General features: G+C 36.0%; 1 protein-coding gene across 2 annotated transcripts in view; it reads left to right on the top strand.

The window, feature by feature from the left end:
• Positions 1 to 243: 243 nt before the first annotated feature.
• The window catches only part of CHST9 (carbohydrate sulfotransferase 9), a 354,622-nt gene continuing 334,694 nt past the window's right edge, over positions 244 to 20,171 (top strand). For both annotated transcript variants that reach the window (XM_072604464.1, XM_072604463.1), the window contains exon 1: positions 244 to 562. The gene's annotated coding sequence lies outside the window, so the exon portion shown is untranslated. The remainder of the gene's footprint in view (positions 563 to 20,171) is intronic.

Raw genomic sequence — 20,171 nt, 5'->3', positions numbered from 1 at the left:
AATGTGGGCTGAAGCAAGGGAAGTAAGTCTGGCAGATGGGGCACGCAAGCTGAGGGAGAAGAAAGAATAAGCTAGGAGACAGGGGGAAAAGGAGTTTGCTAGGCAGAGAAAGAGGGGAGATAAGGAGAGAAGAAACAAAGAGTAAAAGATAGTGACTGAGAGAGAGATGGAGAGGAGAGGGAGAGGGGCGGGGCTGGCCAGAGTGGAGGGGCCACTGCACTGCTTCGCAGGCAGCGCTGCAGAGGAGAGGGGAGCCAGGGAGGGAGGGAGAGAATGACGAGGAAGGAGGCAGCTGCCGGAGTCCGGAGCTGACTTTAGGCGAGATAGCGCGCCTGGAGGAACCCGTTACTGCTGCCCTGAGCAAACAGGGTCCCTGCAGAGGGCTGGCCCGGCCTGCGGACGGACGTGCCCCGGCGGCAGAAGAAAGAGCGGAGAAGTGTCTGCCCCGAGGGCTGCGAAGTTTCCTCTGGGAGCTGCGCTCCTGCAGGAGCGAGGTGGCGGGGTGCACTACCTGGGGCTGCCCCAGCGCAGACAGGTCGCCTCCAGCAGCAGTTCCCACCAGGTAACGGGCTCTGCGAGGAGGTCTGCAGATAGGGGGTTTGGAAGGGAGGAAGGAGGGAGTCCAGGTGCAAAGCTGCGCTCCCCCCGAGATCTATGAGGGCGGGCGAGCAGCCGCGCTCTTGCTGCTCACCTTCCAGGTGACTTTCTACTACCTTCTGCTTACTAGGGAAGGCATTCTCTTCCTTCCCACTCTCCTGGGGAAGTTTAACCAAGCACTGTTTTCTTATTTTGGTTCTATGTTTATTGAGGAGAGGTGAAGAAAGACAGAATAGGGAGGCAGGAAGAGTGGTAGAAAATTGGGGAGAGGGGATGCCCGGAACTTAGGAGCCACCTGTCCTGGCATCTTGGGAGCTGGGATGCCTGGGTCTGGAGCTCCCGGAGCGACACGGAGCTTGGATGGGAGGGCGGGGAGGGTGTTTGGAGTTTAGGTGGTGATTGATTTCCCTCTTCTCACATGGGTGGCTGCCGAAATGAAGGAGCTAAGTCCTTCCTCTCTGAGTCTCTTCTTTTGACATCTTTCCCAAACTCCTAACTCTTTTCCCAGCTCCTGTTTGAGGCTGCATGTAAATGGTAGCTTGGTCCTTGGAGAGCTAAAGGGTCAAGTTTTCATAGTGGGCTGGGAAAAGGAGTGTGGGTATTTGCTGTTGTCATTGTGTTGCTGGTGCTGGTGCTGGTGGTGGTGGTGTGTGTGTGTGTGTGTGTGTCTGTGTGTGTGTGTATCTGTGTATGTGTGTGTCTGTGTGTGTGTTTTCACTCACACAAACAGTTTAAAACTGTTTACTTTCCCTTCCACCTTCTCAGTCAAGTGCATGTTTTCCAGGCATTTTCAGCCTGTTTGAGCGCAGATTGTGCTTGATGGCTGTCACTTTATTTCCAACTAAGTTCACAACTGGTAAGCTCCCCTTCTTCTCGTGTTGACCCCAGCTCCCTCCCACAAACAAACTGTTCCCCAACGGTTCCCAGGGTTTTGAGAGCCTAGAAAGCAATTGGGGCAAAGGAGAGTTCTCTCTCTCTCTCTCTCTCTCTCTCTCTCTCTCTCTGTCTCTCTCTCTCTCTCTCTCTGTCTGTCTCTCTCTCTCTCTGTCTCTCTCTATCTCTCTGTCTCTCTGTCTCTCACACACACACACACACACACACACACACACACACACACACACACACAGTTTTTAGAGTCAAATCAAAACTTTCCTGGTCATTGGATTCCTCTTTGCAATTTTCAGTTAATTAACAGTATCGTTTATTAAAGTTTAATGTTTCATCTAAACATTTTTATTCTGGCCCTTATAGAAGCATATCTGTTCTCTCAACATTTTGCTACTGTTGTCTTTTGGATTAACATAGGTACTGCACACTAAAATAATATGTAAGTGGTATTAATATTCACTTTGTTATTCTAAGTCAGCGTCATTAAATATGGCTGTCCTCGTACTCTTAACCCCACTTAAATGACAAAGAATAGTGATGATCCAATGAAATTCCCCAAGTATTTATTCTTTAATTATAATGATCCACAAAGTGTTCTGAACTACTAGGCTCCATCAAGCTTCAAAGAATTAAGAGCAATCCCTACAAATGCATTATGGGAAAATGAATTTTCATTGCATTTACCAAGTGCAAATGTATGCAAAAATTAAAATTCTACAGGCTCTTTCTTAAACAGAATAGAGGAGAGTATCTAGGCCCTTGGAGTTGGTTGCCTAACTTGCCGAGGCGAAATGCAAATTCTGTTGTCACTCTAATAACACTTTGATTTAATGTAGTCAATAAGCAAGATGTCACATGTGAATTTAGTTAGATGAGAATTTTTTTTTCCTCTTGGTTCATTTTATTTTTATCTCCACTATTGCAGTACCATCCTTCAGAAGAAGAACACCTTATAGATCGATGTTAGTATGTAACAACAAAACATCATATTTTTTAATACATCGGCTTGGTGACATTCCAAAAACATAAATGTTTTAAACCATCACTAACCATCTGCTCTCTCTCACTCACTTAAAATACAATGTTTTGTTATCACAGGTATCAAAAAGCATGTACACATTTCATACATTTCCATGAACATCATGAAAGCTTTTATGGTGTCTGACATTGACCCAGGTTCAACATCTGTTACATGTGGGCTCTTTTCAAAAAAAAAAAAGAAACCCTCTGTCCTTCCCCCCCACATTCATCCTTCTTCCCTTCTCTTCTTCTTTCCTTCTATCTCTGACACATAATTTTTGTGTGAAAGTTTGAAAGTATTTAACAGCTGCTGTTTGGGATGTCAGGCTATTAAAGTGATGTGGAAGTTTTCTTTCTTTTCATCAGAAAAAAAAATTGGCCTTATTTTTGAAGTTGAATATTAGGATAGATATAGGAGGTACTTGGCATCATTTTAACCCTCTCTTTTTTAATAATTGATGTAGCATATTGTGTTCCAAAGGGATATATAAAATGACCTTGTGATATCATAATATAACTCTCCAAAGGTCAAAATCTCTTCTCTGAAATAATTTTCAAATTGTATGAATCAAACTTCATATAGTTCAAAGTAAGTTATATAGTTGATTTCTAATCAAATACATGCTTTCTGTATTTCAGTTGTGTTTTTACATAAGCCTTTGTATGAATGGATTTGTATTATTTATACATAATACTTGTGCCCTTAATCTCCTTGGTGATGTTATCCAAATGATACTTAAGAACTATCCCTTTCTTTGAAAATTATTCACATTATGAGATTTTTGAAGTACCATAATTATATTCCTTTGCAATACTTTCAAAGAATTCATATTTTTTTCTTCTCCCACTCTAAATAGCATTTCATAATTAACATGTTGACCATACATTTTAGCCAGAATATAAGATTTTTTCAAGCGATCCATTTTGGGATAGAGTGCCTTAAAATACCTCATTCAGCAAAGGATAACATAGCTGTCCTGTGGATTGGATTCACAACTGCAAATCATTAATACAGACATGTGGAGCGTTAATATACATAATGAAAAGTCATTAGGTTGTTACCTAACCACTATGGTCCTGCTGTAAATGGTGTCCCAGTGGCTTAGGTGAGTTAATGTCTACCTTATTGCCAGAATGTGACTTGGATATTGAACAAAATGGACCCCAGTTACAGATATGCTTCTAAAATATACATTATAAATTTTTAAATATTTGACTATATCAATTCAGCCATTCTAGTTTAAATGTTTAGATGTTACAGAGCATCTGTATGAATCTGAATCATTAAATGTTTCTCCTATAGAAAAAGTTGGTATCAATTTTATTGGGTTTTTTTTTTAAATACTGGATTTGAATTCTTGAGGAAAAAAATCACAATAAATATTATCTAGATCACAATTGTTCATAATAATTCATGGCAATAGGAGTATGGTAGCCTTCATAATTATTTTAAAATTATTTACATTTGTCTATAGAGCACAGTGAAATGACTTCTAAAATTTTCTTTTTTAATTTAAGAATTTAGGGGCTGTCTTTTAGAGTGAAGCTTTTCTTCCCTAATCTTGTTTTGTTTGGGTTGTTATTAAAATAATCCTTCATTATTTGGACTCACAAACCTATTTTTGGGAAAGTTAGGAGAGGGGGTGATGTCCCCAAGAGTAGCTTAGATGACTAAAGAAAACAAATCGATAATCTAAATTTTGTGAGAGATGATCCAAGATTGAAGAGGATAATTGAGTTTTCATGAGATAACTCTTATATTAGTACACACGTTTGTACCTGTTTATGTTTCTGTGTCCTTCATGTTTTCATGTGAAATTGTTATGGAAATATTAATTCTGTTATATAAAATTTTGTTGGTTGAAGCCTATTTTAAACACAACCAGAAAGCTCAATATAAGGAGGAAAAAAATGAAGTGAGTCCTTTTATGATTCCCTATTGGAAATCTGGAATTATGTAATTAGAATTTTCTCAAAGTAGAACACACCTGCATACACATATCTACCAACACACATGATTCAATAATATTCATATGCCTTAAATATAGGTCTGCATAAAGGCAAAGTAATTCCAGCCTACTTTGATAAGGGATTCTGTTCATTTGATCTTTGTAATCAGATCCAGAAGCAGAATACATTTCACAAGATGGACCCTCTTTTAAGCAAGTGCTTTTTGTATGGAATTATTAGATAAGATAGTCAAGGTGACTGCCAATTTTCCAGATTTCTACTGTACTGCTCCAGAGCTCTAGGGTAAAATTGGTTGTGAATGAAACAGGTGTTTGAACAAGAAGTTGCTTCACACCATGATGCTTTGCTGTTTAACACCTTGTTTATGTCTGCAGTATTTTAGATATATACAGATTGTGTCAAATTACCAACTTTATGGACTCATAGAAAGAAAGGGAAAGCTTCTGTGGAAAAGATGAAAACTACAAAAATAACTTAAAATGCAAATGAGGTAATTTTCACTTTAAGTGTTAAGAACAAAAAAAAATAAAATTATAGCTTTTATAAAGCATGGAGGATAGCAAGAGGATATTAGAAAGTCCCCTTCATAATATCCATTGTTTTCATAATACATATATTTGCTATTTTAAATCTTTAAGGAACTTATTTTGAAGGGGAAGTGTACCCTTTGTGGGAGAAAGGGAACTCTCTTTCATAAAACTTTGCTCAGTTACTCAGATATTGTTAAAGAAAATCTTTAGTCAGAAATTTAATTAAACCTTACAGAATCTTCTCTGTGGATATTTATTAAATGAATCTGATCCTTCCAGGTACTTAAATTGCAAAGCCAAAATTACATATATTTTTATAACTAAAAGAAACCACAATATGAGTCTAGTATGATTCCTTAACTTTAGAGAAACCATATTGAACATCAATAGGACTTTATATAAAACCCACTTAGGGTATCTATCCAATGTGCTGAGAGTCTTCCTCTAAACCCTTTACCATTCTGTGAGCAGCACTGTATCATTTGGGATAAATATCTCTTCTCCTTTGTTCTTACATGACTAGCCCACCTCCATTTCTGATTACACAAGTCATCAAAAAGGTCACTTGTTATGAGCTAACTATGGTTGAAATACACTGTAACCTACTTTCCTTAAGCCTACAGTGTTTTTTTCCCATTGCCTTTTAGGTTATCTGTAATTTTGGTATTCTATAATTCACAACTGTAATAAATAACAGAAAGAATAGTGCGTTAAAAGATGTGTTTTTGTTCTGGAGAGACATTTGGAATTATTGAAAGTTCTGAACAATTTCTCAAAAGTATTTCAGCTCAGTCTTCTCTTCTTCCTATTCACTTATTGGTCTTTTGTCTGTCTGAAAGACCTACACAAGACAGATGTACTATTGGACCATTATCCACCTGCATATAGGATATAATCAATCTTATATTGATCATAGAGTGAAATCTTTTGAGTGGCCATGGTTTTATTGGTGAGCTCCTGTAGTATTCTCTGGTTTATCAGTTCATTAGCATCTTCAAAAAATCATTTGAAAGACTTTACTCTCTATAGAGGCTCTTTATTCCTTTTGAACTCTGTACCGAGTATCCCTCTTAAGACAGTGGAACCACTTCCGTGAGCATATAATAACTGACCTTTATGTAGCATTTTAATGCTTGCCAAAATCTTTACAGACATCATCTCAAATGAACCTTGCAATAATTCTATGAGTTAGGTACTACAGTTTTCATTCTTTTAATTTTACAGATGAGGAAATTGAGAGTCAGAAAGGTTAACTGGCTTACCCATGGCCACACAGCTAGTAAATATGAGAGGCAAATTTGTAATACAGACTTCCTCACCACAGATCCAACCCTTGACTATGTCATACTGCTTCTATAATGTACCTATTTAATCATTGCTATTTCTATTTGTATGAGAATTTGCATGAGAATGATCTACATATGCATTGGTTCAATTCAATTCATTGAACATTTATTAAGTGTCTACTGTGTACCAGGAAATGGACTAAGTGCTTGACATTGAAGAGAATAATTAAGTTTTCACAAATTATTTACTGTAGCAGACCACATCTTCACAACTACAACTGATTAAAACATAGAAATAAGACATAGCTAGGTGATGCAGTGGATTTGAAGTCAAATCCTGCCTTACTTGTTATATGGTCTTGAATAAGAAAGACACATTCTATCTGAACTTTAGTTACTTCATATTAAAAAGAAAGAGTCTGGATGAAAGGGACTCCTGAATACCTTCCATCTCTAAATCTATGGTCTTATTGTTGGACTAGATACACTCTAGGGTCCCTTTATTCCTGGCATGAATATCATAACATATAATCTCACTGTGTTTATTTGGAGATTATATTAAATAATAATTTGGTTTATTTAAGCAAAAGTTCACCCTTTAAGAATCTCTTACTAGCAAGGTATCTGTCCTACATATGTTAAAAATCATGCTTGATTCCATGATAGGTGCAACCACAGAAATAATTTGGTTCCATGACCTTTTGCTTATCAAAATCAAGTCTAGCACACAGTAGGGACTTAATAAATGCTTGTTTAATGAATAAACAAAATCTCTGAATAGCCTAGATGATCACTTGCCATGGATGTTGTGGAGGAAGTTCCTGTTCATAGGAATTATGTTTGACCAGGAGGGAATTAAGCGTTTGTACAACTCAAAATTCTCTGAGGTCAAGAAGAAGGTTATATAAATATTATCAGAGCAGGGATTAGAAGCAAAAGTCACCTGAATCCAAGTCCAGTGGCCATTTCATTAGGTTATTGTGTCTTCTGATTACTTATGTTCCTAAATAAAAGTACTACTCTTTCCTTAAACTCACTAGGATGCCCTTAAATTGTAGTAAATACATTAAAGAGACAGTGTAGCGTATTGGATGGAAGAGCATTGAATTTGGAGTTGTTAGATCTTAGTTCAAGATCCACCTTTGTCATTTACTATTTATGAGATGTTGAGTAATCATTCAGTCAAGAAGCATTTGTTAAATGCTGAACAACTTTTTAATGGTTGAACAAGTTGTAGTATGTAATTGTGATGGAACACTACTGAAGTATAAGAAATGATGAGCTCAATGATCTTAGAAAAACATGGAAAGCCTTGCACAAAATAATGAGCAAAATGAGCAGAGCCAAGACAACATTGTAAACACAACAGAAACATGGTTTTAAGAATGACTGAACAAATAAGTTATTTTGACTATTATAAATACCCAAATTAACTATAGAGGACATATGAAGAAATACATTATCTACATCCAGAGAAAGAACCGATAAATAGAAGTATGTATAGAATAATTACACACACACACACACACACACACACACACACACACACACTCATACACACACCCATATACTTATTTGTATCTAATGGTGGCCACCTGGGAGAGAGGGAAAAAAAATTTATATGATAACTTTGTTGTATATTTAAAAGGAATAGCAAGTTGTACATAGCAGATTTGCAATTTCATGTGCAATCATATTTTTTATTACACTATGTTGTTTTATTCCATAAATTAAAAATAAAATAAATTTTTAAAAATGCTTACTCTGTACCAAGCTAAGTGGGAAAGCTACCATCTAGGTCTCAGTTTCATCTATAAAATTTAATACTTGGACTAGACAATCTCTGAGGTCCTTTCTACTCTAAAATCTTACAAATGCAGATAGATTCATTGGAGGTATTGCTATGGATACCTGATCTCATTAGTGTAGATACTCCCTCCATTGGAACAGACTGCAACTTTGCACATTTCTCATTTCATTTCTTTCTTGTCCAGAATTTTTTGAAATTCTACATAGAGAATCTAAGCAATATGCTGGAGACCTTCCATTGGTTCTTTGAATATTTGATGGTTACTAATATAGCTTTTGGACTAAGTATGTTATCCTTCACTGTGTGATTGGTTCATACATTTCTTCTTGTCACATCTCTTTAATTTTTTTATTCTACTTCTCATGGCCAAGTCAATGGTGTATGACACAGATGAGTTACTTACTACCATACATGTTTCTGTTGACCTTTAATCATCTGCAATTTTGATTCTTTGGATGAGATGGTATTCCATTATTCATACTCATATAGCAGTCATAAAGGAGAATATTTTGTTAAAAATGTGAGGTTTCATGGAAGTATTCAGTCTATGATTATTCAAAATGCTTCATAATTCTTCAGATGTGATCCATCTCAATCTCCTAATTATAATCAATTCTGGATTCAAGTCATTAGTCATTCACAATGTACACAATACCACAAAACCTATCTACAATAAATATATATTCATATACATATTATACATACATATATATGCATATGTGTTCACATATAATATGATTATATACATATGCCATGCAGATGTTCATACACACACTTTGGAGGTTTCTACAAAAGTATGAATGTGAAAAGAAAAGGAATTATTATTCTATTAGTCCAATTAAGGGAAATCTTGTATAGGAAGGAAAATGGATAGGTATTTTGGTATGAGTAACATCTGAAAAATAAAGCACTATATCTACCCAGTCTTTATCTTAACATTAACATTGCACCGTCAATTAAAAACAAATAATTAAAATTTAAGTTAAAATTAGGCTCTCCCTTAAACCTAAGTTACTACTTTGGGTAGCATATATTGGGCACTTAATAAATGTGTATTGGCTGCTCTATTCCACCATTTAGAACAAATCTAGGGAAATAATTTCTCAGGAATAATAAATTTGACCTTGATGACAGATTTAGAAATAATAAGTTCAGTCAATGTGTTTCATGGATGTTCTTCATGTGATGGAACACAATAATTATAATTCACATTTTTTTAATGCTTTAATTTTACAACAATCCTGTGTGGTAAGTAAAATAGAAATATAAGTGTTTATTTCCTACTCAGAAAGTGTTCCTAATAAGTGCCAGTAGAAATGTATTTGCTTAGTGTTTTGAAAAATCATTTCTCCATCATCATTTATCATCTCATCCACTCAAAATGTGATCTAATCCATTCTTTGATCCTCCTCTATCCCAAATACAGCTCTAAAGGCCCCCCAAAAACTTCTTGCTGCTACAAGTTTCATTTAGTTTAGCTAGTAAAAATGAGATTTAAATTGAAAAGGAAGTAAGAGAGAGAAAAACCCACAGGTGAACCCTCCAAATTAGATACCATTGAAAGTATCTATGGTTTAGGAAAGATTCACAGTAAAGCTTTCCAGGAATTCCCAGTAGACAAAATCCAAGACAGGAGCCAGCAATAAAAGCTATAAACCGAGATATCGATGTACAATGTAGGTAATAATTAGCCAGAGTGGGATAAGAAATTCTCAAGAATGGTCATTTGAAAAGAATAAGTGATTCTAAGGAATAAAAGAAGTTGTTTAAAGAGATTGACGAGGATGAACATGAAACAGTCAATTGGGATTAAACAACAGCAACATGTACAAAGTTTGGAAGCACAGAAAGTTAAAAGAAGGTGAATACAAAGAGTGGAAATATTCTGAATTATGCCATCAAAGTGTCAGAGCAAAGAAACGACTGAGTCTAGGCTGAGAAAGGCTAAGGACAACGGAAAGGGAATGTTGGGCTTTGTTCTTGTGGGGAGGGGGTGTTGGTTATATATTGTAAAACAAAAAGATGAAAGAAGGGATAGTATCTCTCCTTGGGGTCAATGAAATGGTAAAGAGAGGGCTGAGATACTCACCTCTTAACTTGCTTCTCTGCACCATGATAATTACAAGTTTCTAGGTTCAAAAGAAGTACATGATAAAACTATACCCTGAAAGGTGTCTTTAGTATGTAGATGGGCTACTTGCTTAAAAGACGACGGCAAAACAAAACAAAAAACTACCTGATGTAATAGTAATTGGTGATCTTTGAAGGAACATTGAGAATTTAAGGGGAACTTCAGACTAAAGAGGAACAAATATTTTATCTTTTTCAAAAAGGGAAGAGAATAGAGTGTACAGATTGTATAAACCAGTGAGAATGGTATAGACTCCTGACAAAATCCTAGAACTTATTATAAAAAGCATGGTTATTGAATATCTAGAAAAGGAAATAATGAAAGACATGCTTTACTAAAAACAAGTCAAGACAGACTAACCTCATTTGTTGTAGAAACAGCCAAAAATCTTTAAAAAAAAATCATACTGACAATAATTCTTCACATATTAACCTCTTTCACTTTGTAATACTTCATCATTAATCTCCCCTACAAAACAGTAATGCCTCTTTCCTAAGTTGGCAGTGATCTCGTATTGCTAAATCCTGTGCTCTTTTATGAGTCCTCATGCTTCTTTATTTCTTTGCAGTGTTTAACATTGTCAGCTACAGCCTCCTTCTGGATAACTCCACCCCTACCCCTTTACTCTATTTCTTGCTTTGCCTTTTATCTGAGAGAAAAGCATATGTAATATGTTCCTAAAATTTGCAGATGACACAAAGCTAAAAGGGTTAACTATTTATCACACTGGATATGAGAGTTGAGATCCAAAAATATCTTGACAGACTAGAACATTAGGCTAAGACCATGTAGATGAAGTTAAATAGAGATGAATCTAAAGTACACATACTTGTGTACAAAAAAAAAATCAAATTCATGAATACAAGATGGAAACATTAAATAGTTCTGAAAAAGCATCTGGAGATTATAATGGATTATAAGCTCAAAATGATTTAATAACTAAATCTGTTGACTTGTTACAGCAGGAAACAGACACAAAAAAATTGATGTGAACTTAGCTGGTATTTAAGCGAGATTTAACAGCCAGAATGAGGAAGGGGATAGTATTGTTATATACTATGGCTTGGATATACCACATGTGATATCTTGGATTCAGTTTGGGGAGCCATATTTTAAGAAAATGTTGATAATCTGGAGAGGCTTCAGAGAACAATGATGAGCATGGTGAAAGATCTCAATATGATGCCATATGAGAATCATTTGAATAATTTATGTTTGTTTAGTCCAGAGATTAAAAGACTTGTGAAGAAGACAGATGATAACTTGATAACTGTTAAGTATTTTAAGGGTTGTTGCATTGGGCAGCTAAGTGGCACAGTAGATGGAGTTCAGAACCCCTGATTCAGGAAGACTCATCTTCCTGATTTCAAATATGATCTCAGACAGTTACTAGCTGTGTGATCCTGGGCAGGTCACATAACCTTATTTGCCTAATGGGAAACCACTCCAGTATCTTTACCAAGAAATCTCCAAATGGGTTCACAAAGAATCAGACAAGACTGAAAAATGACTGAACATGGAAGAGGAACCAAATTTTTCATCTTGGCCCCAGAAAGCAGAACTATTACCAATGAGTGGAGGTTGCTGAGAGACAAATTTAGGAAAGACATAAAAGTTTAAAACTTCCTAATAGAGCTGTCTAGATGTGAAGGGGGCTGCCCCAGAAAGTTATGGATTCCCTTTTCCCTGCAATATTCAAAAATATGCTGAATGTTCAAGCACTCATTTTGTCTTTTGTAGAGAATGAGTATATTCAGGTCCAGATGGAACTAGATAGTTTCTATGGTCCTTTCCAGTTCTGTAATTCCATATTTCATGACTCCCCATTTTTCAAATGAGACAATGAGGCTCTGAGAGGTGATATGATTTGCCCATAATCACACATTGAGTGTGTGAGTCAAGAATGAAACTCAAGTTTTTTGTTTTTTTTATGATTTCATATCTAATAGTCTTTTCCCCTTTCTATACTGTCTTTTCCAAAACATCAGCCTTTGTCCACATCAAGACAGTTATGAGCACAATGGGTTACCACATATACTGAGATCTCACTATTGGCTAATAAAGATACTTTAAGTATGCCATAAAATCACAGAATCACAAAATTTTAGATTTAGAGATTTAATCTGCATTCAGCTAAGAATCCCTCCTCTAGAAAAGTGGTCACCCAGCCTTTATTTGAAGAACTCAAGGGAGGGATAACCCATCACCTTTGAGCTTGAATTCCACTAAATCCCCAGATCTTTAACTCCTGAGCCCCAAATAAAAATAATTTCAGGGGAAAAATTCCCTCTTCCAAATTGCACACACTTTAACTGAAGAAATAAATTCCATGCCAAGAAAGGTCTTTCCATGTATTATTTCTTCTTGTGCCATCCCCACTTTCTACCTCTATGACTCAGCCACAGTCAACAATAAGCATTTATTAAGCATTTACTATGTTCCAGGAATTCTGCTAAGTGTTGGAGATACAGAGAAAACTAAAACCCCGATCTCTACCTTCATACTAATCAGAAAAACAAAATGCATTCTAGGTACTTGATGAGCATGTTTCAAGACTTGAGGACTGAAGTCCACTTTCTGAGAATACTTTACCCCTATCTATCTCTTCTCTCAACTTTGCTGTCTTTCATTTTTTCCTATTTTCCTTTTCTTTCATTTTTCAGTTTTAAAAGGCCAATATCAAAACTACCCATGACTCTATCAGTTATTCCCAGAAGCCATTCTAACTGTAGTTTCAATAGGGCAAGTACCTAAGGCTAAGGTTTTCTTCATATTCCCCCATCCTCATTAAGGAGATGTGATGGAAATCTCAAATATGTTGTCAGTAAGAACATTTACACTTTGTATATAGATGTTTTAAAAGTCAAAGCAAAGGTCTTATCCTATTACTGTAATTTCACCAGATTCCTCCTGATTGCACATGCCATGTGAAAACAAACAAATCAAAATGATAAGTTTGTAAAAGAGTGCAAAATAGCTAAGAGATTCTTTGGGTAGTAGTACTCTGAAAGTGAAACTATCCATAAAAAAAAAAAAAAGTGAGACTATCCTAGTAATTCTCACATGGGAAATCCTAGGCAGCTTTTAAAAAAAAATCTTTCCTTCTGACATATGAAATGCCATTGATGATTTTGAGGATTTAAAAGACTTTACTGGGAAGGGGGTTTTTGTTGGCCATGTCACTGAATATATGAGTATTAGAGTTTTAAAAACAAACTAAGAGAGATTAAGCAATCATTACAGGAAAAAGAAAAAGAATGCTCTTTGAAACTTGTCTATTCACACAAACCCTGTAAGAAAGAAGTTTCAATCCAGTAGTTGGGGCAGAAGCCAGATTGTAGGGAGATGACAAGTGAGAACGTAGTAAAGAAATAAAGACAGCCATTTGGACTGGGAGAATGATTCATTTACAGCAATAAAAATGTCAGGAGAGTTTGGTGTGGGGTTGCAGACAGGATGATATTGAATTTGGCTTTAGATGCGTTATTAAATTTGAGGAGTTGCCTACAGTGGGTTGGGCCCAAAATTGAATAGGAGGAAGAAAGCATATTGGATTGCATTTGGGAAATCACTCAGTTGGTTAACAAGCTCAAGTTCACATAGATGCACGTAACATTGTTTTCAGCATCAGTATTCTTCCAATTTTAAGAGGTTGTGGGGAAGACCTCATTTTCCAAAGAATCAAAATCATACAGGACTCAATATCAGTGGATAGTGTGAGCTGCACCACATTACCCAGCACAACTTGCTAAGGCAGCAGGTTACAATGGAAAGATCACTGGTTTTAGTGTCAGAGTCCAAAATTCTGTATATGTCATGTGTGAACTTGGACAACTATGTTAACCTTTTGGGGTCTAAGTCTCCTTATTTGTATAATGAAAGGTTGGAATAGATGATTTCTAAGGTCCTATCCATTTACAAATTTATAATATTGTCCTAACTAGTGTAAAAGATAGCATACAGAAAATATGATTAGGGGTATGTGGGTCAGACAGACATTATGAAGGGTGGGGGACAATAGGTGGACAATTTGCAACAATACTGACCCTGTCTCACCTTTCATTCTTATTTCACATGAAAAGCTGGAATTTCTCCTTGCAAAGGCAAACCCATTTACATGTACCCCTTGATGGCATTCTAATACATCTACTCTATCATCCTGTCTCTCTCACTTATATTTACTCTCTCCTGTCCACTGTCTCTTTCTCTAGTGTTTACAAACATGTCCATGTATGCCTCCATTTGCAAGTAAATTTTCACTTGGGCCATCCATATTTCTCCTTCCTTTTGTGTCTAAACATCTGTAAAAGATGGTCTACAATGGTTTGCCTCAATTTCATTAACTCTTACTTTCTTTTTAACTCTTCTTTGCAGTCTGACTTCCAGCCTCATCATTATACCAAAACTACCTCTCCAAAGTCGCTGATGATCTCTTAATAGATATAAATCCTTCTATGCAATTCTCGCCCTCTGAAACCTTTGACACTGTTGATCTGCCTCTTCTACTTGATATTCTCTTTGCTCTAGTTTTTTTGTGACACTATTTTCTCCAAGACCTTCTCCTACCTATTTGAGCTCTACTTCTCTACCTTTTCTGGATATTCACCCAAGTTACAAATGCTAATCTTTGGGGCCTCAAGGCTCTGTCCTGTTCCCTCTTCTCTTTTCCATATGTGCTGTTTCATGTCGTGAGTTCATTAGTTCCCATGATTTTAATTATCAACTCTCAGATCCACTGTCCAGCCTTAACCTTTCTCCTGACGTCTAGTCTTAAAATGCCTATTAGACATCTCCAACTGGATGTCCTACAGACAACAACATATATAACACAGAACTCATTTTACCCCCAAGCCTTCTACTCTTCCTAATTTCCCCATTACTCTTGAGGGGACCACCAACCTAAAGTTAGATGTCATCTTTGACTCCTTACTCTCTCAATTGCTGTATTCAATCAGTTGTAAAATCCTGCTTTTCGACCTCTGTAAAACCTCTCCTATTGCAGTCACCCTTGTGTGACATCTTCACCTCCCTCAGACTATTACAGCAGCTTTCTAGTCAGTCTTCCTAACTCTAGTCTCCCCCTACTCCAATCCATCCTGCACTCAGCTGTTAAATTGGTCATTTTAAATTACAGGTCTGACTATGTCACTCCCTATTCAATAGACTATTCAGAATCAAATATATAATATTCTTTTTGTCATTCAAAATCCTTTATAACCTGACCCCTTCCTATCTTGAAGTCTTCTTATACCTTAGTACTCATTCCACAAACTCTTCATTTCAGTGATGCTGCCTTCTTGTTGATCTCTATCTCTTGACTGTGACCATTTTCACTGCTTTTCCTCCGTACTTGGGTCACTGTTCCTCCTTAACTCTTCCTCCTGTCTTCTCAGTTAAAGCCCCACCTTCCTCCAGAGATCTGTTCCAGTTCTCCTTTCAGTACCTTCCCTCCAGCTCAACTCCTTCCCTTTAAGACTTTCACAATTAAATATGCAAATATAACTTGTTCTTTTAAGTACTTCTTTTCACATACTGTCCCCCAAGAGACAATAATCCCCTGGAGAACTGGTATTTTTGTTTGTTTGTTTTGCTCTTGTTTGGACTGTGCCTGACACAAAGTAGGTGTTCAATAAATGCTAGTTGACTGACTGATATGACAGTTTTGAGAACTAGAGTCAAGCCTCCATATTGTTGGGTAAGCCAAAATAAAGTCAAGTGCAAGTCATATCATCATTTCTCTGATGGCATGGTCTTCTTCGCCAATGAAGGACAAACACAAGCCCTCTGTGGAGAACTTATAAGAGGGTACAGAAAAGGGTCACACAGGAGGAGAAGTAGCAGATATGGGAGAGAGAACTCATGGATCTGAATTTATTTTGCTTAACTATGCAACAAGTTTGTTTATTCACTTGTTTGTTTGCTTGTTTTTCCAGTAGGAGACAGAGGAGGTTGGAGGAAAAGAAAGACTTGCTTGTTTATGGAAAAAAAATCATTTTTAAAAAATGAAATATTAAAGAAGATTTTAAAGAAGTATAAGAAAAATCAAGTTTCAATGCAGAACATGTAGTCATTAGGAGGAAATATAAGCATTCAGTCTACATGCTTAAGTAATATGTAAGTAAATTATAAGCTGAGCTGAGATTTGAACTCCAGTCCTCCTGACTTCTGCATTGGTGCTCTATCCACTGTACCACCTAGCTGCCCCAAATAATACAATATCACAATAGAGGAAACCAGGATCCAAGATAAGCAGAGGGAGGTATATAGAAAGGAAATTTAAAATAAATTCTAGAAGTTATAAGAGCTGGGTTTCCACCATAGGGAGGGCCTAGAAAATAGAAAACATTGGCATCATTTCTTGTTCATGTATGCAAGTTTCCCCAGGGGTGGGGATCCTGTGGCCTTGAGACCACATGTGGCCTTCTAAGCCCTTGGGTACAGCCTTGTGTTCTACAAGAACAAATCCTTTTACTAAGGGGATTTGTTCTGTGAAGTTTGGATTTATTCCAAGTTGCACTTGAGGAAGTAAAAGGCTCTGTGTGACCTTAAGGCCGCAGGTTCCCCACCTCTTCTCTGCCCTCTTTCTACTATAGTCCAACTCTCAGAGATTACCTGTTACCTGTTACCTTTTATCAAACACAGTGACAGTTCTCATTAGTCTTCTTCCTCACAATCACTATACTACTGAAAATGTACTCTTTCATCTTAGAACTGCTTTGCTTTCCATTTCACTTCACAATCCTGATTCCCATCTTATAATAATATCCTCCTCCTTTCTATATCTCTTTTCTACTCCCTACCTCCTTTCTTTTCCTTCTCCTCCCCTCTAACTAGCATATTATACAATACTTGTTCCATGGTCTTCTCTTCTTCCTTTTTTGTAGTTGTGTTCAAACTGTGAGCACATTTACCTTTCTGTCATCTGTATGTGAATGACTCCAAAATTTCCATCATCAGACCTAACCTTGACCTAAATTCTAATTCCATCTTCTCAACTATCTATAGGAACATCCCACTTGAATTTCCCTATTCAACTTCCAGTTATCCCTTTCCTGTCATGGGGTACCAGCTAGAGGCAGGAAGATCAGCTAGAAAGCTGCTTATCTTGATATCCATGACAAAAGATTATTCCAAAATACTGGCCATGAGAATGTACTGGATTTGTTTTAGTGAAGGAGAAAAATTACTAACATACTCTAATACAGGAAAAGGAAAGGCTTGTGCTTCAAATCTGATGGTTAGAAAAATTGCAATTTTAGCTTTCATAAGAAGATTCATAATCCTCCCTTTCCCACACTCCCTAAAGCTACAACTATTCTTATTAGAAATGAGATAAAAAGGTACAAGAAATAAAATGCTAATGGTTCCCAAAAGAAAATCAGGGATAACTAGGTAAAGTAGAACCATCTTGTTAAAATATTTTTATTTTCCTAAAAGTAATATCTAAGCCTGTAAACAACATAAATGGAAGTTTTTTGAATTTGTAACTGCAACCAAAGTTGACCGTGCTAGATTTGGCACTGTTATACATCACCAGAGAAAAACAATGTGTGTACATAATTCTTAGCTAGAAGCTGTTTGTACTTAAGTTTTTATGGAATGCACACATGATCATAAGACTTTGCACAAATAAAACCTTTTGATGATAAATCAGTGTAAAAGATTGAGCCTTAGGGAGTAATTTTCATTGTTGTAATTAAATTTAATTTTGCTGTGCATGGGATATAGGCATTAGAGTCCAAAAAGTATGATTGTTTTCATTTATTTTGGTTAATGGGTCATTTTATGCAGTCTCAAAAAATCCAAGAAAACCAAACAAGTTAAAAGATTAATTTAAATTTTGTTTATTTCTTTTTTTTTCTATTTGAGTTACAAAAGAAGGATTCAGAATACTTTATTCCCAAAAGAAATATGTAAGCCTTAGCAAATGAACTCAGATGAGTTGCACATCAGAAAAAGAAAAAGTTGCTTGATGTTCCCACTAATAATTGTGGGGTTCATGAAAAACACCATGAATTTCAAACTTTTATGGTAAAATTTTACCAGTTTCTTAGAAGATCAGCTTTATTACTGAAGTAAAATATATTGGAGGTGTGTTATCCTTATTTGTTATGTCTCTCAATCCTATATTTTTGTAGTCACTTTGCTAAATTTCATACCAATTTATTCCCTCTTTAGTCTCTGACTTCTCATGGAATTAAAACTTCAGAGGTAGCTATTTAAGGTTTCTTCTTCCAAAAAAAAAACCGCTGTTATTGCTGTTACTGTATTTGTAAATTTAGATATTCTGTCAATGTATTTGGTCTCCTTTTTCAGTTGTGATTCACTCTTACAAATATCTGGAGGTGGTAGAAAATTGTCCCATAGTAGGAATTTGCCCTCATTTGCCATGAAATGTCATCTTTTCTAGGTCCGTGTCCTCCCAGCCTTCTGAGTATCACTTTCCCAGAGGAGCTCTGATTCTCCTTCTGAGGAAGGATAAGTGGTCTCTTTAAGTACCAAGTCCATACAAATAGCACCCATTGCATAGCACCCATAGTACTACATCTCCCTTTGTAGAAGAGAGATGAGAATGTAGGTACTGATTCCCCTTAATACACAGGGAGGAAAAAAAGATTTCTTCCTTTCTTTCCCTTTATTTCAATCCTTTCTTCTTTCTCACTCTTCTTTAAGCTTTCTTATTCCTGTCAGACTATAGGAGTTAAATCCCTTCACAGTTACCTTTTGACTTGACTAGGGTACATCACATAATCCCCTCTATCTTCTTTCCTTCTCTGTTTTCCTGTCATTCAGTCACAAAACCACCAAAAACATTGTAGGTGATTTGTTATGAGGTTTAATCCATGATGTTTCAGTCTGTTTCTTTATATTTACTTATATTTGACTTCTGATTTTACTTTTGTTTCCTTGTACTTTTAGAAAGAAATCTGTAATGGTCTCTCTGTCGGTGTTGTTGTTGTTATCCTTAGTTGTTATATTTGTTTAACTTTCTCATATTTCTGTTGTCTGTGATGTTTGAAAAGCAAATAATTTATTCAGGACTGTTTTTATTTCTTGGGAAGTTTAAAATACATATTTTATTGGATGCCCATTTTTCATTAATAAGTAAATTCAGATTTGCAGAATATGTTCCTTTAGGTTGCATCTTGAGCTCCCTTACTCTTCAAAATGCATGATTCCATTCATTCTTTCAGTTCCTAATGGGTCCAGAATAATCTTTTATTGTCCAATTTCCTTTTCTTGAAGATCTTTCTCCTTGTAATTTTCATGATTTGTTTGTGGTCATTGGAATTGTTAAATTTAGTCATCATGCATCTTGGGGTATGCCGTATACGGTTTCTGTTGTTGTTTTCTGGAGTCAGTGTTTGGATTCTTTCAACCATCACTGTTTTCTGTATTCAGAAGTTTTCAACAGTTTCCTTGTGTTAATACTTGCATTATAATACTCAGGTTTTCTGACCTGTCATGCATACTCTTCTGGGAGCTCTATAATGCATAAATTGTCTTTCTACATCCTTTAATCATTAAGATCAATATGTTCTACTTCTATTGTGTGTATACTGTCTTTGAATATTCTTCCTTTATGTTTCTCTTTTTCCAGATTGTCCATGTATTTGCATTTGAAATTTTATATTCTCTCCTGTTCCTTTGGTAAAAAAAAAAATTGTCACCATGTATTAAAGGGTTTTTTTTTCTATTCTATGAATTATTTCGCCTGTGCAGTTCATAAACTCTGCTTTTAAAATTTTTATTTGTCTTTTAACCATTGAGGAACATCCTTCTGTAGTTACAAGTTCTTCAAAATCCACAGGGTCCTCATCAAGTATTGTTTCCCTTTGTGTTTTCTTGCAATATATATCCATGGATGTCCAGATTTATTTAGCTTATGTGGAGGCCATATGATGATGAAGGTAACAGTAGTAAAAATAGTAACAATA

Source organism: Notamacropus eugenii, chromosome 4, assembly GCF_028372415.1.
Source record: "Notamacropus eugenii isolate mMacEug1 chromosome 4, mMacEug1.pri_v2, whole genome shotgun sequence".
NCBI lineage: Eukaryota > Metazoa > Chordata > Mammalia > Diprotodontia > Macropodidae > Notamacropus > Notamacropus eugenii.
The sequence above is the reverse complement of the archived record's forward strand: the minus strand, read 5'-3'. Positions and strand labels throughout refer to the sequence as shown.